We start from the raw sequence: 25,657 nt of genomic DNA, 5'->3' as shown, positions 1-25,657 counted from the left end.
TAGGTGCTATTTTTAATCTCATTTGTTCAATTTTTCTTCATCATTCAACAAATGATAGTACTCAAATACACTAAGTAGTTGTCTTACTAGCAAGTGGCAGGTTTGACATCAATAACAAAATAATGATTGAAACATATTCTTGTTGGTAAATAGATTTGGTATTTTTGATTCTGACTCTTAAATGCCCAAACTATGAATAATATCTGATTACAAATAGTTGAAAATCTGCTTCTAAAAAGACTAACTTTTCTTTGAATTAATAGGTACAACTCCCTAATATGGATTTGCAATGAATTATGTTTTGTTCCTAAAACTTATATGGGGGTGTGTTCTTGACCCGAGAATAGGAGAGGTAAAATTGAGCCAGGCCTAGAAAAGATCTAAATTAGGCAAAAAGTGATGTCTAAAGAATTGATTAAGTTCATGAACCCACACATATTATGAACTCACAAAGCTTAAAAACTCAAAACAACATAACAACTAATACTAACTAATACAACTAGAATCTAAGCTATAGGGAAAGAAAGATTAACTGAAGGGAAAAACATCTAAGAGGTTTCTCTCGAACATGAAATGACACTACTTATCACATCTGTTCACTACTTCAAAACAAGAGAATGAAACTCTGTCTATTCCTTGCTTCCATTTAGATAAAAGAGAAAACATGTAATTAACAACTAACAGAAATGGAATAGAAAATAATTGATACAAAATACCATTCAATTGAATCTACAAGATCAAGTACTTTACACCAAAAATTAGTTGACCTTTTATTAATCTTTCAATTTCATACATATAGGATTTTGAGATGACCATTACAATAGAAGTTCAATCAATTCATCTCCTCAAAAGAATGACAAATGGAAAGAAACTAGTTTTTCATATTACAATGATTACATAAGAAAGTGAAAAGGGGGAAAAATATCAATCACTTCACCTTCTTTCCCTTTTCTACTTTTGTTCTATAGACCTTAGCAACAATAATAATTGGGATTAGCTCTTCATGCCTAGGCACGTGTATGTTGGTGTATCTCAAGAGCCACTTAGAATGCTCCATGGCCAACTCCTTCATAACATTCAATTGATCTTGTAATTCCTCCATGGCCACATGTATGCATCCACTAAATTTTTGTAGTTTTGCAACTCTATTTTGATTATTGGAGGATACATCTATTAGACCATCTATGAAATTGGAGAAATTATTTTGCATGATGGTTATTCCAATGAGTCTTTTCCCTTGGTCACTAGTCTGTGAATCTGTATGTAGTCCCCTCATGAGTTCAAAACCTTTGTCTTGGTCCTTCTTCACTTTATCCTCTATCTCCTTAAGTTCTATCTCTAATAATAGGATCATTTTTGATTTGAACTACATGCTCTAAAGCCATTCAAACAAAGGTTCATCTCCCTTTGGAAAGATCTTTGCTTCGATGACTTCCTTTGCCTTCATTTGAATAATCATCTTTAGAAGAGAGATACAATTATCACTCTTCACTCTTTCTCCAACCAAAGTATTTCTTTTTGCTGAGATGTTATCCTTCTTTATTTCTAATCTTAAGATAACATTGCCAATTTTCTCTATAATAGAGACTCCCTCCAATTTAAGCTTCTCGGTCAATTCCTTACCAATTTGGCCAAAGTACCTATCTTCTTGAAGCTAAGAGATAAGGGCTTGAAATTCGGTAGTAGTAGGATTACCTGTTACTGGAATTTCAAAGATACTTGCCAATGGAGTGACCAATTGTCTAATGAATCTATTCAACTCTTCTATCTCCGACTTCATCCTAACTTTTGACAACTTGAGGCTCTCCAGTTATCCTTTGATTGCTTCATTGGTTGACTTCCACAAGCCAACCTTGGTGTCATGTCTAGCCTCTCCAAGATCCACTGAGTACAGAGTGAAATCATTTGTAGTCATATGTTCCATTCGTCCATCCTTGATGGGCTTCACAATCTCCATTGTTTGGTGTCTAGTTTCAAGATCTTGTCCAAGGATAGACAAGGTCTTTTTCTTCTTGATTTACTCAAAGTAGACCCAGAGAAAAATGCAAGAGATAAGGTATACTTGTTTAGAGGACCTTCATCCTTCCTCTTTCTTTTCTTCTCCAAAGTGTCATCCAACCAAGAATCTGTGCCTATCACCTTGGAGCTATCCCAAGTGAGTCTATGCTAAACATGTTTTTCTGGACTAGAGTAATTTCCATCATAGTCAAAGAGAAGGGGTTCTTCAGGGCTTAAGAAATGAGCTTGGAAGAGCTCTATCCTTTCTCCACCTCTGAGATTTTCTTAGTTGCCTCATCAGATTCAGTAGATTCACTACTACTACTCCTTCCATCTCCCAAATTTACTATCTACATTGGGGAGCTACTTGGTTGCAAAAGTGTAGCACTTACTTGTAGAACTAGGCTATGATGAGGTGAGGAAATTGGGGTGACATGAGGTGAAGGAACTAGGGTAACATTAGGAGAGGGAACTAGGGTAGCAACACTATCCTTTGGCTCCTCTGTCTTCTTCTTCTCAGCATTATCTTGGGTTCCAATAACTAGGAGGGAGCCATCATGACAAGTCTTAGCCATGGGGATGTTCTTGTCTAGAGGTTGGTCACCTCCTCCTAATGGTTGAGCTGGTCCTTGAGTAATGGTGAAGGTTACACCCATTGTGCCACCTTGAGAGGAGCTGATGTGCTTTTACTTCTACTTCTCCTCACAGTAGTCTATTCAACCCACTTTCTAATTCTTTTGATGATTTGGGCCATTGTGATATCTAAGTCCTCCTCATCATCCTCATAAGGCTTCGAATTGATAGGAGTGTTTCTTAACTTAGTCAAATATGTATTACTATACATATGTTAGCTATCATCCTCCAATCCTTCAACATCAAGATTGATATTATATGTTTTTATTTACTCCATTTGAACTTGGTGAAAGCATGATCTCAAGTTTCAAATTCATCTCTACAATATACTCAATGATCTTCAATAGTGGTAATGTGTTTGATCACACTCCCAATCTATAACACCTCCCTAGCATATCCATTTAGATCAAACATCAGTCTCAAGTCCTCATGCATCTCTAATTTGTACCTCATCTCAAACACTTTAAGGATATTATTTGCATCAAATTGGGACTCACAACTAAAAGTTCCTACTTTCATAGGGAACTCATATCCCTTCTTCTTCAAGCTCTCACTCAACACGTTCACTTGGATTGCTTACCTCACGATCTCTATCAGCACAATCATGTCACTTGGATACCTTGGCAGCTTCAAGGGGAATCCATCGAAAGATGGAAGGGACAAATATGAGAAAGATGAGAACTAGATAAAATAACTTCCAAATTGGCTAATAGCCACCATTGCTTCTAGGCTGAATCTCCTCTCTAGGCATTCTTGGAGCTCCCTGCAAATTCTCATAGTGAATGCATCATTAACTTTGACATACTCCACATAGCTTTTTTGCAATTAAAAACATGGATAGAACTCATAACACTTCACATCATCAGGAAAAATTTCTATCCTTGGGAAGCCCAACCATAACTATAAATATGCTAGCATGTAAATCAGAAAGGAAGACATATAGAAGGTGTTGCAGAACTTCGTGGCACTTAGAGCATTGGAAATATTTTCACTTACCTCATGAGCCAAGTCAATATATTGTGTATCTAAACAAATAACTTGTACCAAAAATAAATATTGTTCAACAAAATTTTGAGCTTCTACCTCACCTTTTAATCTGTGCAAGAGAACCAAAATGTCTACAATCTTAGGTTTGAGATTAGTACCAAATAGAATTTTGGGTACCTTACTCTTGGTGCTCCATGACTTTTGAAACTAGGACTACATAATTTGTTTCCTTTAGACCATCTTCTTAGTGGAGAACTCAAAAACTTCTCCTCCTACTATCAAATACAAAAACTCCTCCCATTCTAGAACTCAAAAGCAATTCACAATAGTTTGCCTATTAATGGAGATCAATACTATATCATCTGGTAACACAATCTATCTAGTATCCAGATTGTAGTGATTTATGCATTCATAAATCAATTATAGAGATTGGACTACCACTGGGAAACCAACTACTTTAACTAGTCCACATCCTTGAAGCTTCTCAGTTATGAGATGAATTGGCTCCAATTTCAGCCTCTTTTGGAAGTCTTGCATATCATAAAAATGGAGTGAAGTATCCGTGAAATTCTGCAATGTGGACTTGATTCCATTCACCCCATCAAAATTTGCAAACCTGGTTACCATTCTTTTTGAGAATGAAATGAATTAAAATTTTGAATCTAGAAGAAGAATATGATATTGAATTCACAAATATAGGCTATTTGAAAAAGTTGTGCAATTTAACAGAATAACAATTCAAGAAAAATTGGTAGTTTGAATAACTGTTATGTTTCCATCTATATAGGAGTCTGAATTCATCCATTAATCTTTAGGATTCACACCACACAAATGAATTAAAGGATAAATCTGTTGAAATAGTAAAAGTGGGAGCTCTAGCAGATATTTTAGTGTCTTTTTAGTATTTCTGTTGGCCCAATGGTAACTTTCCATTCTTTCATACTTACTTTTCTATTTCCCATTAAGTTTCAAAAAATTATGAATAGAGTACCCCATAAGGAAATATCCACCTAATCAAATTCTACTCAGTATACCTTTCCCGCAATGGTTAGATTGTTTCCATTATCATCTTAAGATGTTTTATGTATAATTTGTGGGTCCAATTTACTTACAAAGTTGTTTTTTTTTTAATGCGAAAAATCATCCTCATGGGTTGAAAACCCACCGAGAAGAAGATGATTTTCATTTCTCCACCCAGGCTTTCTTTTAAACTCTATCCTTTGATTTAGTATTTCCTTTAGGTTCAAAGAAGTTTAAAAGGACCACAAAATTTGAAAGGGACCCACTTCCTTGTTTCTTTTCCTTTACAATTGCCTTTGGCAGAAATTAGACTTCATGGGTTGAAAACTCATTGAGGAGAAGTCAATCTTGAGTTTTTTGCTTGATATGATTCTAAGCATTGTGATGAATCTTGAATGTTTCCCAAGGTATTATATCATAGTGAAAATAGGAATTTTCCATAAGATATCTCATTATCTTCTTACATGGATCCGTAAGCATCATTTGTTGCTCTTCGCAAGAAATCTCCTTCATGGGTTGAAAACCCACCGAGGAGAAGGCAATGCTCAATTTTTCGCAAGCTTCTTCTTTTCATCAAAAATATGATAAGCCACAAGCAAGGTCAGATTTGTAAATAATTTTTGCATGTTGCAAGAATCTCCATCAAATTAGGTACTAAGCTACTCGTAAGACTCACAACATAAAGGAAAACCACCTGACCATGAAATGTCAGGGAAGGGAAAGATGAAAAATATGATGAAGAATCTTTTCACCTAAGGGAACTCAAAACTAGACTCAAACATACCTAGGCTTAACTACGACATACAATTCTCCACTTTTGCAAAATGGTTACAGGGTGAAAAGCGAGGCAACAATTCTCATACTTGTATCAATCTATTTTCAACAGGCTAGTCAATGAGTTAGCTATTGAACTAAATTTGTGATCTAAATTTTCAAAGTGAGTTCTATTTATTCAGATCAACCTATTGTTACTTTCTAACCATTGTTTCAGTTAGAATCCTTTAATTAAAGTTTGCCTAACAATCATTTGTAAATCCTTTAATCAAGGTGACATTCTAATGGAATGTTCTTAATTCCTCTAACAAGGCCACTACTAATAGGGTGATTAAATCCTTTAATAGGGTCACATCTAACAATGTGTATTGTAACTTTTGTGTATGTTATTTAAGATGTCTAATTGTTAATGTTTTACATTCAATAAGTTTTTTATTATTGGGACAGTGGATTGCAAGTTTTATGTTGCTGATATATTGCAATAGAGACTAAGCTATTTAATTAGATCTAAGTTGCTTGAAATGATTAAAAGTTCAATTGGTACATCTAAACCTAAGGATAATTAATTCACCACCCTCTTAATTATTCTAGATTATTCTAACAATTGGTATCAGAGCTATTGGTACTTATAAAGAACTTTTTAAGGAACTTAAAGCTAAAGATCAAGATGTACATAAAGGAGATAACCAAGTTAAACAAGGAGAACTTCCATACATAATAAAGTCTAATAAAGATTCACATTACTATAATTAGAGATCTAATAGTATTTTACTTTGAAAATAATTATGTAACTATACTTGCACCTTTGACAACCCAATAGATACAGGAGAAACAAGAGTGCAATAAAGCAATATTGGAGATTTCATTTGAGTATGATGACATAAAGGATTGTGATACTACAAATAAGATGTGGGATAAGTTGGAAAAGATCCATGGATGATATAAAAAATGTACTAAGATCCAAATCAAAAGATTGAGAGGAAAATTTGATGACATGAGAATGGTAGAAGGTGAGAACATTTCCCAATATGTTGGAAGAGTCAAACAAGTTGTGAATGATATCAAAGGAGCTGATGGGATAAGACTATAATCAACAAGGTATTGAGAACCTTACATCTTATTTATTCTATCAAAGTTTCTACAATACAAGAACTAAGATTTAATCTTGGTAATGACTTAACCTTGGATAGTTTGGTTGGTAGAATTATTGCCTTTAAATTGTCAAATTTTGATAATTTTAATACCCCTACTATTGAATCTTCTTTCAAGTCATAATTGGTTTTACAAAAGTCTAAGAAGAAGAAAGGTAAGTATGAGTCTAGTGAGAGTGAATCTTCTAATGATGATCTTTAGGATCTTGAAGCATTAATGGTTAGGAGAGTTTCAAGAGGCAAAGGAGAATACAAAGGTAAACTTCTTATAATATGTTTTTTATGCAATAAAGTTGGTCATATTTCTGCAAGATGTCTTGAAAGGGATGACAAGGATGAAAGGAAAGACAACAAGTTCTAAGGAATAAGAGATGGAAAAGACAACAAAGGATATAAAGACTACAAAGGAAAAGGTAAGAAGTCTCATTACACTGCTGAAGAAGAGAGTGATGATGAATCCAGTAGTAATAATGACAAAGTTATCTATGTTTCTATGAATGATCATCATGAAAAAGATGATAAAACTAAAATTATTTCATATATGAGTAAAGTTGATGTATGGATAATATATAGTACTTTCTCACATCACATGACTAGTGATAAAAGTAAGTTTGAAAACCTTGAACATTATAAAGGTGGTAGTGTTAAGTTTGGTAATGATGCACCATTTCTTGTAAAAGTAAAGGATCAATAACATTGACTAATAAAATTAGATTTGATAATGCTTATTAGGTTGAAGGACTTAACTATAATATTTTGAATGTGGCACACTTGAACAATTCAGGCTAAAAGTTGAATTTCAACTCAAGAAAACTAAAATCTACAATGGTTTAGAAGAATTAGTTGGAAGTGGAGACCAAACTAGTGGTAACTTGTTCTATCTAGACCAATCTAATGATACTTCTTTGTTTTCACAATGTGATGATATATGGTTTTGGCATTGTTGATCTCTAAGCCTATGTTTTTTATTAGTATCCAAATAGTTAGTCATTTACTAGGAAAGATTACAAGGTCATTAGTGCGATCAAGTTATCTAGTAGAGGCCAAGTATACAACACCTACACTGGGAGGATAGTGATTGTTGAGTATTCAGTGGAGACCAAGAATATGTACCTGCAAAGCAATATAGTTGGAATTGAGCAATATAGTTGAGACCAAGTATATTGAAAAGTTATTAAGTTTAAAGAAAGAAAGTATATAGAAGCTAAGTGATAGCATGAAGATGTCTACATGATCGAGCATCAGAGAATTCATGTGCCATGTAGTTCTTTTCTGACATATAAGTTTGCAATGACACAAGCACATATGCAAATCATTTTGGCTGACTTTTATATTATATTTAATATTTGTAGAGTTAGCTAAGAATATGAACATGCATCTTTTTAGAAGGTAATGATCTCAAGGAATGCAATTCACCCAATTAGAAAATGAGATAGAAATGAAAAACGATGATGAAATGTAAACCAGTGATCAAGATCTAGAACCTTCATTGAACATCTATTTATGGAGGATTCTAAACCTATAATCTCTTTGTGTGTGTGTGTATGGATGTGTGTGCATGTATGAATGAAGGTATGACTAAGTGTACACCCATGTGGAGTGAAGACTAAGTTTGAAAGAAGATCACAGTGAGAAAAAGTAGACCAGTGAAGGACTCAACAGAGTTATTAGATTAGGAGATCAAATTAGAGATATAGAAAATAGGAGGCCTTATTTTATCTTATAGAGAAAACTTCTTAGCATGAATGCTTATGATACTAAATTGGGGGAGTATTTTAAGCATTGGAGAATATTGATATGTTACATTCATGATTATTTTTGTCATTGATGTCAACATAGTAGTAATTCTATTATGATTGGAAGAATAATAGTTAGTAATCTTATGATGCAGAGAAGATAAGAATGTTTTAGATGATGCACAATGGAGGACATATTTATATGGTTGTCCTAATGATGTGGTTAAAAGGATTAATTTTGATTTGATGGTTTACAAAAGTTACACTTGATTTACTAGAAGTAATGGGGAAACAAAGCATTGGAAAACAAAGTTCATATGCTCTATCACTATCTTTCATCAGAGATGTAATAAAGAGATACATCATCAAATAGTGATAGAGAACAATCACATAATGATGGTAGTGGGTGTGCAAGATGTGGTTTCACATGTATGAAGTTTGGTATAGATTGTCAGCCAACAATGCTATTGTAATTAATTAATTATTTTATTTTAATTAATTGGGAAAGCCTCAAGGCCAACTGAAGGAATTATTACGAAGATAAGGTATAAAGGACAATTATTTTCCTTATTTCTAATGTATCTTGGATAAGAGGACCAAGTGAAATGTGAAGGATTAGTGCACATGGCAAGAAGAAGAAGAATGGTTACTGAATACATATAAGCAATTCAAGGGATCATTTAATGCATATTATGAGATCTGGTTACAAGTTCTAAAGGAGCAGAAGTCCAGATAATAGGAAAGAGATAAAGGAAGGAAGTACATTTTAGTTCTATTATTCAACAAGGAATAATACAAAGATCATTTGGATAGTGGGTTCTTTGATCTCAACCTTGAAGTTGTTTGGGCAGTGGGTCCAATTGTCTTCCACAACTCCTAACAGGGTTGGAATCTCATAATAGGGACTCACATGTACTAAATGTTGTAACAGACTCCTAACAGGGTCTATCCTCTAACAAGGAATATTTATATTAGTACATCATCATGTGGGTACCATCCCCACAGGGGTTTTCCCTTTGATCAAGGGTTTCCCTAGTTAACATATTTCGTGTTAATCATGTATAAGTATCTTGTTGTGGTTTTAGTTTATATTACTCACATGGTTAAGTTTGTTTAAGGTTAATAATTATAAAGATAGGGTTATAATTGATTTACCCCCCCTAGTTATATCGGTGGACGATATATCCTAATAATTGGTATTAGAGCATCAAGTCCTTGGAGATAAGGATTAAAATATTTGGGAGATCAATGATGAATATGTTCAAGAAGGATAGTCCAGGATTCCATGGGGCCAACTATGATAATTGGAAGGAAAGGATGAAAAATCAGCTATGCATGGGTCTAGGATATTAGATTTTGATGAAAGCTAAGAAGGAAATTGTTGAAGAATCAATGTTAGAGGAATGCAGTTAGGGAGAAAGAGATATATTCATTTGTAACATGAGAGCCAAAGAAGTCCTATTGTTAGCTCTTCCAGAGAATGAATATAATCAGTTAAAGACATTTCAAACTTCTCATGAAATTTGGAATGCATTAGAAGTTACTTTTGAAGGTGATGCTCATGCAAAAAGATGGAGATTACGAAATTGGATTTGTGCATTTCAAGATGTTAAGATGATGGAAGGTGAATCTATAAAAAGTTATGAAGGAAGAATATCAAAAATTGTTATAGGAATCTAATCTCTTGGTGGAACTAAAGAAGATGATGAGGTTATATGGAAGACCTTGAAAAACATAACACCACCATTCAAATAAACAATTTAGATGATTTTTCTAGCTATGCCATGCACCAAATATTTCACAAAGGAAATATTGCTTGGGAGATTAGAATCTATAGAAGTAAAAATGTGACAGTCTGGAGAATTAGCCAAAGTTGAGACATTTTTCAGTAATCTGATCATTTGACCTAATTTGCCAAGAAGTGCAAGTGCAAGAGGAGAATTTTCTAGTAGTAGAAGATTTGAAGAAAATAAGAAGATTGAAGAAGGAATAGCTCTTCTGGTAAGAAGAGAGAAAGATGGTAATAAAATCTTTAAATGTTGGACTTGTGATGAATATGGTACCTATGCATCTAAATGTCCTAAAAGAGAGAAAAAGTTTAAAGGAAAATTTAAGCCTAGGAGAGATATGGATAGAAATTGTTTATATGCTGATGAAGATGAAGAATCTAATGAAAGAGAACAGAGTGAAAGTGATGATGAATTAGGATTTGTGTCTATCAAGGAAGGTGATCTTGATAGAGAAGTAAGGGAAGAAAAAGCTCTAGTTACACAAGTTGAGAAGAAGTTAGATTGGATAATTGATAGTATATGTTTAGTTCACATGACTAGCGATATGAAAAAAATTGTTAAGTTTAGAAATCATGATGGAGGTATTGTTAGAGTTGGTAACAATGCAGCCTGTCATATTACAAGGATTGGATCTATTACTCTTGATAGTAAAACTAATATTGATGATGTTTACTTTATTGATGATTTGAAAAATAATTTGCTAAGTGTTGGACAGTTAGTAGACAAGGGATATATGTTGCAGTACACAGAAAAGAATTGCATTATCAAAGACACAAATGGTAAGTTGATTGGTACTAGAACCAGATCTAGAGGTAATATATTTTAGTTGAATCCCACCGAAATAAAATGATTGGATGCAAAGGTTGACAATAGTTGGTTATAGCATAGAAGGTCCTATCAGATAAACTTTGATAATATTATGAAAATTAGAAGTAAATTTGTAGTAAGAGATATACCTAAGATTATGAAGCCTAATACTATTATCTACAAGGAATGTATATTGGCTAAGTAGAGGAAAGTGTCTTTTCCTAGAAAGAAGTTCTCTACAATAGAGAAATTGGAGATTGTTCACATAGAACTGTGTGGTCCTACAAGAACTAGAGGATTCTATAGTGAAAGGTACTTTATGATTTTTGTTGATGATTTCATTAGGATGATGTAGGTAGAATTTCTTAAAGAGAAGTCTTAAGCTTTTGATAAGTTTAAGATATTCAAGAATAGAGTTGAAAATGAATCTAGTGTCAAGATTAATATTTAAGATTAGATAGAGGAGGAGAGGTCACCTCCAGGGAATTCAACATGTTCTATGAAGAGAATGGAATCAAAAGATAGTTGTCTTCACTTAGAACACCTGAATTGAATGGGATTACTGAAAGAAGGAACAAGTTAGTAGCTGAAGTATCAAGAGTGATGTTATGTGAGAATGATGTCTCAAAGAATTTTTGGAGAGAAGTAGTTAACACTTTAGTATATACTCTAAATAAAGTAAAGATCAGGAAAGGTATGAGCAAGATACCCTATGAGTTATTGTTTGGTCATTCACCATCAGTAAAATATTTTAGAATATTTGGAAGTAAGTGTTACATAAAGAGAGATGATGATATCAGTATGTTTGATCCTAGAAGTGATGAAGGTATATTTCTTGGTTACTCATTGAAAAGTAAAGCATATAGATGTTTCAACTATAGAACTAAGACAATAGTTCAGTGTGCCAATGTAAGGATTGATGAAAATTTTGGTTCTCAAGAGAAGATGGTAGATTATATTTTTGATGAAGAAGAGGATAATTTTAGAATGGTTAGATAGAATGCTGAATTTTTTTTGAGACAAACAATGACCTACAAAATGATGTATCTATTAAGCATAGAGAATAGTTATCCAAACCTAGATAAGAGATAAGAGTTGAGAAATCAACTCCTACTTCCAAAAGAAATATGACAAAGAATCACCCTCCAGAGAAGATAATTGAGAGCAAAGATAAATGTGTGATGAAAAGGAACATAGTGAATGAGGAATTGTGTCTAGTTTCTCAAGTGGAACCTAAGAGCATAGGTGAGGCATGTAAAGATGATCACTAGATGCAAGTTATGAGAGAAGAACTAGATTAGATTGTGAAGAATGAGACATGGGAGTTAGTTCCTAGAGCTAAAGAAAAGAATGTGATAGGAACCAAATGGGTATTCAGGAATAAGATGAGTGAGCAAGGAGAAATTGTGAGAAATAAGGCTAGACTTGTTTGCAAAGGTAACTCACAAAGAGAAGGCATATATTATGAAGAAACATATTAACCTATGACAAGAATGGAAGTAGTAAGGATGTTCTTGGCCTATGCAGCAAGCAAGAATTTGAAGGTTTATCAGATGGATGTCAAGTCATCTTTTCTCAATGGAGAGCTTGAAGAAGAAGTTTACATTAGACAACTTGATGGATTCCCTCTTATAGAAGATAAATATTTTGTATGTAGACTAAAGAAAACACTATATGGTCTAAAGAAAGCACCTAGAACTTGGTATGAAAGGTTGGACATGTATTTGTTTAAGCTTGGATTTATCAAAGGTACATCAGATGGTAATTTGTATTTGAGAAAAAATGATGATGGTTTATTTATTATTGTAATATTTGTGGATGACATAATATTTGGAGGAAATGATAAAGAAAGTGATAAGTTTGCTGAAGAGATGAAAAATGAATTTGAAATGAGAATGGTAGGAGAAATGAAGTTTTTTTCAGGATTGCAAATTGTATAGAACTAAGATAGAATATTTATCTCACAAACCAAGTATTTGAAAGACTTGTTGAAAAGATTTGATTTAGAAAGTTGCAAACCTGTTGGCACACCCATGATAATTGGTCACAAGTTATCTAGTAAAGATGGAAAACCTATAATTGAGTAGAAGAAGTATATATCTATGATTAGAGGATTGTAATATCTGACTCACACCAGACCAGATATAGAAAATGGAGTTGGGATTGTAGCAAGATTTCAAGTTGATCCTATAGAGCATCATTATGTATTAGTAAAGACGATATTCAAATATTTAAAGGGTACATCTTATTATGGAATTTGGTATGATAGATCAAGTGATTTTACCTTGTGCACATATACTAATGTAGATTGGGTAGGCAGTATGGATGAAAGAAAGAGGACCAGTGGTGGATCATTCCTTCTTGGAGGAAGATTGGTTTCTTGGTTGAGCAAGAAACATGACTATATTTGTCAGAGTATAGCTGAGGCAGAGTATGTTACAACAACAAGTAACTATAATCAAGTTATGTGGATGAAAAAAATGTTGAAGGATATTGGGGTTGAGTTTACAAAGCCTGTTATCATTTACTATGAAAAGAAAAGTATAGTAAGTATGTCTAAGAATCAAGTATTTCATCCTAAGACTAAGAACATATCCATTAATTATCATGTTTTGAGAGAGAAGGCAAGAAAGAAGGAAATAAGATTGGAATATGTAAGTACTGAAGATTAGATTGTAGATATCTTTATGACGCCTTTTCCTAAAGATACTTTTTAGTACCTAAGAGGTATGCTAGGGGTTATGCCTGTACCTACTTTAGAGTAGATGATGCAAGGAGTTCATCAATCCAATAGTATAGAGAACTATGGTTAGATTGGATTGAATGCTGATGCTTCCTAAATGGGGAAGTATCTAGTATGTACTGAGTCATGAAGGACTCTTGGTAATTGGTCTTGTATAGTGTCTTTGGATGCTCTAGATGGTTGATGATTTGAGAAGTTGATTAACAATTAGTATGTAACACTTGGTTATTGTGGGTGACACCTTTGACATTGATGTTAATGGGGGAGAGAATGTGCATGACGAAAATATTTAGAGAATGTACATAAGAAAAGGGAAGATAAGTACTTGTTGATATGTCAATGGGGGAGAGTTATGTCTTTAGGGAGATTTAGTGAAAAACATATTAAGAGAATATACATAGAAAAGGGAAGGGAAGCACCTATTGAGATGTCAAATGGGGGAGAGTTATCTCTTTAGGGAGATTTAGAAAGATTCATGTAAGTGTGCAGAACAATACATAGGTGCATAGAAGAATATTTAAGTCCTTAGAAGAAAGTGTAAGTGTGAAAATGTAGCCAAAAAGTATTGGAAGTTGTTTACTATGAACAACTATTTCCAATCCTAAAAGAAGTAGATGAACGAAGAAGTAGATGAGAAAAAAAACAACTAGAGTATTGTTTGATATTCTTGGAACTTAGATGTTTTTCATCTATGTTGCCATCAATGCCAAAAGGAGAGATTTTTAGCATGAATTTTGATGATACTACATTGGGGGAGTATCCTAAGCATTAGAGAATATTAATATGTTTCATTCATGACTTTATTTTTCATTGATGTCAACATAGCAGTAATTCTTTTATGACTAAAATAATAGCAGTTAGTAATCTTATGATGTGCAAAATTTAAGGACATTTTAGATGATGTGTAGTGGAAGACATGTTCCTATGGTTTTCATGATGATGTGATTAAAAATATTAATTCTAATTTGATGGTGTACAAAAGTTACACTCGATTTACTAGAAGCAATGCAGAAACATAGCATTGGGAAACAAAGTTTTGATGATCTATCACTATCTTTCATCCAAGATGTAATAAAGAGATGTGCAGTCACACAGTAATAAAGAATAGTCATATGATGACACTAGCATGTGTGCAAGACATAGTTTCACATGTATGGAGTTTGGTATAGACTATGAGTCGACAGTGCTATTGTAATTAATTAATTATCTTATTTTAGTTAATTGAGAAAGACTCAAGGTTGACTCAAGGAATATTATGTAGATAAGGTATAAGGGAAAGTTGTTTTCCTTATTTATAATATATCTTAGATAAGAGGACCAAGTGGAATGTGAAGGATTAGTGCATAGAACAAGAAGGAGCAGAATGCTTATTGAATACATGTAAGCAATCCAAGGGATCATTAGATGCATAGTATGAGATTTTGTTACAAGATCTAAAGGAGCAGAAGTCTAATTGACAAGATAGAGATAGAGGAAGGAAGTACATTTCAGATCTATTATTCTACAAGGAATAATATAGAGATCATTCAGATAGTGGGTTCTTTTATCTTAACCTTGAAGTTGTTTGGGTAGTGGGTTTAGATATCTTCCACAACTCCTAATAGGGTTGAAATCTCCTAACAAGGATTCAAAGTCTCCTAACAAGGACTCACATGTACCACATGTTGTAATAGACTCCTAACAGGGTCTATCCTCTAACAAGGAATATTTATATTAGTACATCATCTTGTGGGTACCATCCCCACTAGGCTTTTCCCTCTAATCAAGGGTTTCCCTAGTTAACATATCTTGTGTTAATTGTGTATGAATATCTTGTTGTGGTTTTAGTTTATATTACTTGCACGGTTAAGTTTGTTTAAGGTAAGTAAATGATTTTAAAGATAGTTGTATAACTGATTCACCCCCTTCTTAGTTATATCAGTGGACTATATATTCTAACAATTGGTATCTCAACATTAGGTCCTTGAAGATAAGGCTTAATAGCTTTGGGATATCAATGTCAGATAAATTCAAGAAGGATACTGATGAAGGGTGCTCCCCTTAATACCCTAAACACATAACATAAAAAAAGAAACAACAAAAAATGCGAGAACAAAGTATGGACTTCTTATTTGCACTGCAAATGTGGAATTACAGATTTCACAAGTACAATATGCTAACCCACATGGGTGCCTTTATTACAGTAATCTACAAGACTAGGCTGCGAACTACCACCCAGAGCTATTCAAGACAATGTTTGAGCCTTTCTTAAATAGGTAATTTTATGTTGCCCGTAAAGGTTCTAGATGCTCAAACTTAATATCTAGAGCCAACAAACCTTAATAATACATATAAAGACAACTAAATACATCTTTGACAAATTATTTTAGGAATTTTGGTAGCCCAACTTCCAAAGACCATAACTCTCAAACTGTTGCTCCGATTGGCTATTATAACCACTCTTTGGAAATGCCAGCTCCTAATCTATAGGCTTAGGATGGTGCAAGAGCCCTTCCGTTGAGTTTTTAGACCATATCTGAGCACTCTAAGGCCTATAATGGTGAGCTTGAAGATTTTTTTGCAAATTTTTTCTATCGAAAATCCACAATAACTTCTCTGATACTTAAGCTAGAGAAATGAGATTTTTATGGTAGGCTTATAACTTTAAAATGAACATTCCTATAGAAAATGAGAACATTTTGAGCTCATATGAAAAAATTAGTAAAAATAGAAATTTCCCATAAATAGTAACCACCCTGTCTACTAGTCCTTATTAAAATAGAAAAGACTGAAAATAAAATATTTTTTGGTGATGCAAGATTTTTCTTACACCCAAGATGCTCCTGCATCAGATAGTCCAAGATTTCATGGGTCCAACTATGATAATTGGAAGGAAAGGATGAAAAATCATCTACTATGCATGGGTCCAGGATATTGGCTTTTGACAAAAGTTAAGATGGCAATTGTTGAAGAATAAAAGTTAGAGAAATGCAGTGAGGGAGAAAGAGATCTATTCATGTGAAACATGAGAGCTAGAGAAGCCCTATTGTTAGCTCTTCTAGAGAATGAATATAATCAGGTAAAGACATTTCAAACTTCTCATGAAATTTGGAATGCATTAGAAGTTACTTTTGAAGGTGATGCTCATGCAAAAATAATGAGATTGTAAAATTGGACTTGTGCATTTCAAGATGCTAAGATGATGAAATATGAATCTATATGAAGTTATGCATGAAGAATATCAAAAATTATTGTAGGAATCCCATCTCTTCTTGGAACTAAAGAAGATGATGAGGTTATATGGAAGATATTGAAAAGCTTAACAGCACCATTCAAGAAAGCAACTCAGATAATTTAGCTAGTTATGCCCTACACTAAATATTTCACAAAGGAAATTTTTCTTGGGAGATTAGAATTTGTAGAAGAAGAAATAAGATAGTCTACAAAATTAGCTAGAGTTGAGACAATTTTTAGTGCTCTAAAAATTTGACCTAATCTATCAAGATGTGCAATTGCAAGAGGAGACTTTTCCAGTAGTAGCATATCTGAAGAAGATAAGAAGATTGGAGAAGGAATAACTCTTCTAGAAAGAAGAGAGAAAGATGGTAAGAAAATATTTAAATGTTGGGCTTGTGTTGAATATGGTCATTATGCATCTAAATGTCCTAAAAGAGAGAAAAAAGTTTGGAGAAAAATTTAAGCCTAGTAGAGATAAGGATAGAAATTGTTTATATGCTAGTGAAGACAAAGAATCTAATAAAAGAGAATAGAGTGAAAGTGATGATGAATTAGGATTTGTGGCTATCAAGGAAGATGATCTTGATAGAGAAGTAAGAGAAGAAAAACCTCTAGTTATACAAGTTGAGAAGGAATTAGATTGGATAATTGATAGTGGATGTTCACATCACATGACTGGTGATATGAAAAAAATTTTTAAGTTCAAAAATCATGATGTAGGTATTGTTAGAGTTGGTAACAATGTAACCTATCATATTATAGAGATAGAATCTATTACTCTTGATGGTAAAACTAACATTTATGATGTTTACTTTTTTGATGGTTTGAAACATAATTTCCTAAGTGTTGGACAATTGGTAGACAAGGGATACATGTTGTAGTTCACAAAAAATAATCGCATTATCAAAGACAAAGATGGTAAGCTGATTGGTATTGGAACCAGATCCAGAGGTAATGTATTTCAGTTGAATCCTACTAAAATAACATGTTTGGTTATAAAGGTTGAAAATAGTTGGTTATGTCATAGAAGGTTCTGTCATATAAACTTTGATAATATTGTGAAAATTAGCAGTACATTTTCAGTAAGAGATCTGCCTAAGATTATCAAGCCTAAATGTTATTTGCAAGGAAGGCATTTTGAGTAAATAGAGAAAAGTATCTTTTCCTAGCAAGAAGTTCACTACAATAGAGAAATTGGAGATTGTTCACACAGATTTAAGTGGTCCTACAAGAACTAAAGGATTCTATGTGAAAGGTACTTTATGATTTTTGTTGATGATTTCAATTGGATGATGTGGGTAGCATTTCTTAAAGAGAAGTCTGAAGGTTTTGAGAAGTTTAAAATATTCAAGAATAGAGCTTAAAATGAATCTAGTGTCAAGTTTAAGTGTTTGAGATCAGAGAGAGGAGGAGAGTTCACCTCTAGAGAATTCAATGTGTTCTATGAAGAGAATGGAATCAAAAGATAATTATCTTAACCTAAAACACCTAAATAGAATGAGATTACTGAAAGAAGGAACAAGTCAGTAGATGAAGACAAAAGAGTGATGTTATTCGAGGATGAAGTCTCAAAATACAATTTTGAGAGAACCAGTTACATTGTAGTATATAATCTGAAAAAAGTACAGATCAGGAAAGGTATGAGAAAGAAACCCTATGAGTTTTTGTTTGGTCATTCACCATTAGTCAAATATTTCAAAAAATTTGGAAGTAAGTGTTACATAAAGAGAGATGATGATATCAGTAAGTTTGATCCTAGAAGTGATGAAGGTATGTTTCTTGGTTACTCATTGAAAAGTAAAGCATATAGATGTTTCAACTATAGAACGAAGCCAATAGTTGAGTGTGCAAATGTAAGGATTGATGAAAAGTTTGGTACTAAAGAGAAGATGGTAGATTATGGTTCTAGTGAAGAAGAGGATAATTATGGAATCATTAGATAGAATGCTAAAACTCTTTTTGAGACTAAAAATGACCTACAAAATGATGTATCTATTGAGCATAGAGAACATAGATCTGAACCTAGAGAAGAGATAAGATTTGAGATATCAACTCCTACTTCTAGGAGAAATATGACAAAGAATCACCCTCTAGAGAAGATAATTAGGAGCAAGGATAAAGGTGTGATGACAAGGAATAGAGTGAATGAGAAATTATGTCTAATTTCTCAAGTGGAACCTAAGAGCACATATGAGGCATGCGAAGATGATCACTAGATGCAAGATATGAAAGAAGAACTAGATCAAATTGTGAAGAATGAGACATGGGAATTAGTTTCTAGATCTACAAAAAAGAATGTGATAGGAAACAAATGGGTATTTAGGAATAAGATGAATGAGCAAGAAGAAGTTGTGAGAAACAAGGCTAGTCTTGTTTGCAAAGGTTACTTTGAGAAAGAAGGCATAGATTATGAAGAAACATATGCACCTATGGCAAAAATGGAAGCAGTAAGGATGTTCTAGGCTTATGCAACATGAAAGACTTTCAAAGTTTATTAGATGAATGTCAAGTCAACTTTTCTAAATGGAGAAGTTGAAGAAGAAGTTTACATTGAGCAACCTAATGGATTCCCTCTGATAGAAGATAAAATTTTGTATGTAGACTAAAGAAAGTGCTATATGGTCTGAAGCAAGCACCTAGAACATGTTGTGCAAGGTTGGACATGTATTTATCTAAGCTTGGATTTATCAAAGGTACAGTAGATGGTAATTTGTATTTGAGGAAAATTGATGATGGTTTATTTATCATTTTAATATTTGTGGATGACATAATATTTGGAGGAAATAATAAAGAAAGTGATAAGTTTGCTGAAGAGATGAAAAATGAATTTGAAATGAGCATGATAGGAGAAATGAATTTTTTCTTAGGATTGCAAATCGTGCAAAACAAAGATGGAAAATTTATCTCACAAACCAAATATTTGGAAGTCTTTTTGGAAAGATTAGTTTAGAAAGCTGCAAACCTATTGGTACACCCATGATAATTGGTCACAAGTTATCTAGTAAAGATGAAACACCTATAATTGAGTAGAAGAAGTATAGATCTATGATTGGAGGATTGCAATATCTGACTCACACTAGACTAGATATAGAAAATGGAGTTGGGATTGTAGCAAGATTTTAAGCTAATCCTAAAGAGTACCATTATGTAGTAGTAAAGAGGATATTCAAATATTTGAAGGGTACATCTAATTATGGAATTTGGAATGAAAGATCAAGTGATTTTACCTAGTGCACATATACTGATACAAATTGGGTAGGCAATATGGATGACAGAAAGAGCACCAGTGGTGAAGCATTCTTTTTTGAAGGAAGATTGGTTTCTTGGTTGAGCAAGAAACAATATTGTATTTCTTAGAGTACAACTAAGGTAGAGTATGTTTCATCAACAAATAACTATAATCAAGTTATGTGGATGAAAAAAATGCTGAAGGATATTGGGATTGAGTTTATAGAGCCTGTTATCATTTACTATGATAACACAAGTATAGTAAGTATGTCTACAAATCTTGTATTGTATTCTAAGAGTAAGCATGTATATCCATTAAGTATCATGTTTTGAGAGAGAAGGTAGTAGAGAAAGAAATAAGATTGGAATATGTAAGTACTAATGATTAGATTGCATATATCTTTACGAATCCTTTGCCTAAAGATACTTTTGAGCACCTAAGAGGTATACTAGGGGTTATGCCCCTACCTAATTTAGAGTAGATGATGCAAGGAGTGCATTAGTCCAGTGGTACAAAGCACTATTGTTAGACTAGACTGAATGTTGATGCTTCCTAAATTGGAGAGTATCTAGTATGTACTGAGTCATGAAGGACCCTTGGTAATTGGTATTGTATAGTGTCTTTGGACACTTGACATGGTTGATGATTTGAGAAGTTGATTAAAAATTAGTAATTATGGGTGACACCTTTAACATTGATGTTAATTGTGGAGAGAATATGCATGAAAAACATATTGAGATAATGTACATAGGAAAAGAGAAGAGAAGCACCTTTTGAGATGTCAATGGGGTAAAGTTATCTCTTTAGGGAGATTTAATGACAAATATATTGAGAGAATTTACATAGGAAAAAGGAAGAGAAGAACCTATTGAGATATCAATGGGGAGAGTTATCTCTTTAGGGAGATTTAGAAAGATTCATGTAGGTGTGCATAAGAATATATAAGTGCACAAAAGAATATGTATGTCTATAGAAGAAAGTGTAAGTGTGCAGATGCAACTAGAAAGTATTGGAAGTTGTTTATTGTAAAAAAATGTTGCCAATCCTAAAAGAAGTAGGTAAACATAGAAATGTTCTAGAGAATTTCAGATTTAATTGATGAAGAGGATTTGAGAAGATGAGAATAGTAGTAGCACCAACAAAGTACTATTTGGTATTCTTGGAACTAAGATTTTTTCATCTATGTTGCCATCAATGCCAAAGGGGGAGATTGTTAGCATGAATGATGATGATACTACATTGGGGGAGTATCTTAATTATTGGAGAATATTGATATGTTGCATTCATGCCTTTATTTTTCATTGATGTCAACATAACAATAACTCTATTATGACTAGAAGAATAGCAATCAGTAATCTTATGATGCACAGAAGTAAGAGCATTTTAGATGATGCACAAAAACTAAGGATATTTCAAATGATGCACAATTGATGGGAACACAACCCAACAACAGAATAGACACAATAGAAAGGGGGAATTATATTAACTGAGAAAATATGCTAGTACAAATAGTGCAGTGAAAATAAACTTCAAAACATGCCCTATGGGCTTACAATAGCATAAATCTGGAGAATATTTCTCCTTTTAGCACCTCCTCTCAAGCTCCAATCCGAACTCCCTTTTACAATGCCAAAAATCTCCTTAAATAGACCCCGGAGGGTTAAGGACTAGGAGTACATTCTAGAAAGTGCTAGTAGGCATCCACCAACAAAATAGAAGGTTCCAGAAGCCGCGTTAGAAGTCGGTGCAAATCTAGAAGAATCCAAAAACGGTAGCCGAACTTCCGGGAGGCATAACTTTTGAACCGTAGCTCCGATTGATGAACCGTTTACATTTTCGGAAAGCTCTCGAAGCTCTCTATAGCCCTATGGACAAGCTTCGCTCATCCCCCATTTTTCAACCCTTTTTGAGGTCATTTAATGCCCCAAACTGACTTCGAAGCATTCTTAGGAGGTCTCTAAAACCCAAAAAACTGCAATAACTTTCAAACCGTGGGGCCTTTTGACCTGATTCTTTTTCTGGAATGCTCTAAATCTCAATTACATTCATCTGGCCAAGTTGCACCTTCTAGGTCACCAAAATGATGGTCAAATTGCATGCTCCTATTTTTTCAGGATTTTCAAATGCACTGATAGTTAAACTATGAGAGTTGGAACCTTTGTTTGAGCCAAATGGGTATCCAAAAATGTAAAGACATAAAATATAAACTAAGTCTAAGTACATTTTTTTGGGTGACACAGGATTGCCCTTATACCTCTGGATGCTCCTACATCAACAATGGAGGAAATGTTCCTATGGTTTTCCTAATGAAGTGGTTAAAAGGATTAAGTTTGATTCAATGGTGTATGGAAGTTACAGTTGATTTAATAGAAACATTGTAGAAACAAAGCATTGGGAAACAAAGTTTTGATTCTCTATTGCAATCATTCATCTGAGATGTAATAAAGAGATGCATAGTCACACCGTGATAGAGAATAGTTGTATGATAATGCTAGTGTGTGCACAAGACGTGGTTTCTGTAATGCTCAAAATCTAGCAAGGTAAAATTCAACAATATTTTTTTTTTGAAAGTTAAACTAAGGAAATATGAATAGATCTTTACTTGTTATAAAAGTTCCATCAAATTAATTGGTATTCGGATGTCAATTCATGTCCACTCAGGGATGTTATAGGGTCACAAATTTGATCATAATGATACATTACTAATGAGGTATTATTGATTATTTGTTTGATCAATAAAGACTAATTATTGATTATTTATTTGATTTTTATTTCAATTTGGATAATAGTATGCATTAGGGTTTACTAGCTATCTTATCACTACATTCAACCTGGTATGAACTTGAACATTGCATCCAAGGTAGGGTTGCATAAAAGGCACATCTATAGAAGATGTAATGCATATATGTTATGCACTTAAATTAGGTTCATTGTTAGATCATCAAGCATATTATAATTTTACACGGTATAAAGTCTGTGATAATTTGTTTTCATCAGGTTCCCTACATTCACTTCCTTAAGTTTTGATTCCTTATTTGAATAAGCTCACCTGATATCAACATGTGTCAAGGTTTTTCTATGTGTTATGGCATATGTCTAGTAAAAATGTTACTAAAGAGATTCACATAAAGCCTATCATAGTCTATTATACCATCACCACTTTCAAATACTATTCTATTATGAGAACAATATGGTAATCCACAATTAATTTTCAAATCACCATCTTATAATGCAACATCCATAGGGTAACACCATGAGCTAAATTCACTTAATAATTAATATCTATTGTTCCAATATTAATTAGGTTATTTGAGTTAATCACAAATTAAATGATATTCTTCACTTATTTAATTTCATCGAACTATTTATTATATTTTATTAACTATTAATCAATTTTCAAAGCCCACTAATAACTTATTAAATGTTCTTAATGTGTGTGTGTGTGTGTATATATATATATATATATATATATATATATATATATATATATATATATATATATATATATATATATATATAAGATATCGTAGATTTTCTATATGAATCCTACATTCCAAAGTCTTTTACTATAAGGCAACTTACCCTCTAATGTGGCTACTTTATTAATCTATTAAATAAATCCTAGTACTTCTATTTATTAAAATACATTCCCGTTTATTTATTTATTTTATATAACATACTTCATTATTATTAATTTTCAGTTATCTTCTAAATATAAATTAAATTCATTAAATCATTACTAACAATTCCTATGTTTTACTTTATCTCAACTCTCAACTTTTCATTACCTAACCTTTTTACCTCAAACTTAAACTTCCCATGCCCCAACCCACCTTATACTTTATATCTACATTCCGCTCCTTAAAATTAAAACTATCTAGGATATGCAGTCATGTGCCACTAATGATAATAATAATAATAATAATAATAATAATATTTTTTTGTGTTGTACTCAAAATAAGGTGACATAAGGGTCACATGATTTATATGGGCATATTCTATATATATTATTTTAATGCTCTACATTTTGGGGTGAGACTTAATTTGTTTCCCCATACATTTTCCAGAGAGGAAATGTATACCTACAACAAGACTTTCTCATAGATTTTGGATTTATGCATTTTCTCTTCTCAAGAAACTTTTATTTCATTCTACCACGGGTTTTTGTATTGATGATGTGAGAATGTTATCTAGTTTAAGAGTTTGATTGAACTTGATTTCAAAAAAAAATGGACCAACATAATAGCATGTAACATGAGCTAAATATATATATATATATATATATATATATATATATATATATATATATATATAATATTATAACCATAACCTATATCATTGCAATCATCCACATTATTTCAACTATATAAGAAGAATTATTTGTCTGCCACCAATATGCAAAGTATATATCAAATCAGTTATAGACCTTTGAGGAAAGAAAATTTCATTTCATAACTTCTCCATGGTATATTAGATTACAAATTGTAAAACTCACAATAAAACTCTTCTTGCAAAGGAACAATATACAACTTCACAATCCTTCCTACATATTCTTCAACAACATACATTGATAAGGAAGAAATATCACATTACATCACATTGAAAGAAAACAAAATGGAGCTTAAACTTTACAACAATTCTTATGGTAACATGGAGAGGTTGATCTCTCCACACACTGGGACTTCAACATTGCCAAGGGTGAAACACTAACATCTTCAAGAAATCCATCTTCACAAAACTTGCACATGCACACAAACTTGGAACCATGGGGGCTCACCTACCATCCTAGGCTTCTATGAAGCCACCTACTGAGCAATGGAAATAAGACCCAAAGGGGTTACACACATACATCACTTAATATTGCATGAACACAACACAAAACACAAATCAACTCCCTTCCATGGCTTGCACAATGAATCACCGTTGAAATCAACTCACATTGGGTGAAGGTGGGCCCTTCAAAGAGGAGATTCCATAACCAAACAAAACATCATATTACCATTGCATTTTTCCTCTCAAGGCCATCATAAACATCTACTCCTTATTCACACAAAATCCCTTATATATCCCCAAAATAAAAAAGGTATATGGCTTCAATGGAGCCCATATTCCATGAAATAAAACAAATCCCTCATCATGAGGTAACTCTCTCAATTGAAATGTTGAGCCCAACTAAGCCCTTCACCCAAGGCTTCTCTTCCCTGCCAAGGGTGAGTGAAGTTGTCACACCCATGAGCACATCCAACACTCACATTCAAAGAAGAAAATCAAGAAGAGAAAAAAAACAAAGGAAAATCTTCAAGAACACATAGCACATTCACATTTCCACAACACAATGTCATATCCACAATGCAAGATTCACAACACAATGCATGATCCACTTACAAGTACTCCATACTTATAGATTTACTTTGCCATACTCAAGGAAAGAAAGAAGGAAAAAGAGCATAGTTTGAAAACACCAACCTTGGTCCAAGCTAGGGTAATGATAGTTGTAGTAGAGCTCCCTTAATCTCCCTCCAAAACCTAACTATCTCTAAACTTAGAGAGTAGGTTAACAACAACTAATTTGG

This window comes from Cupressus sempervirens, chromosome 10, assembly GCF_028749045.1.
Source record: "Cupressus sempervirens isolate cs-2001-9-10 chromosome 10, ASM2874904v1, whole genome shotgun sequence".
In the NCBI taxonomy this organism is placed as follows: Eukaryota; Viridiplantae; Streptophyta; class Pinopsida; order Cupressales; family Cupressaceae; genus Cupressus; species Cupressus sempervirens.
Note: the sequence above shows the minus strand (reverse complement) of the source record.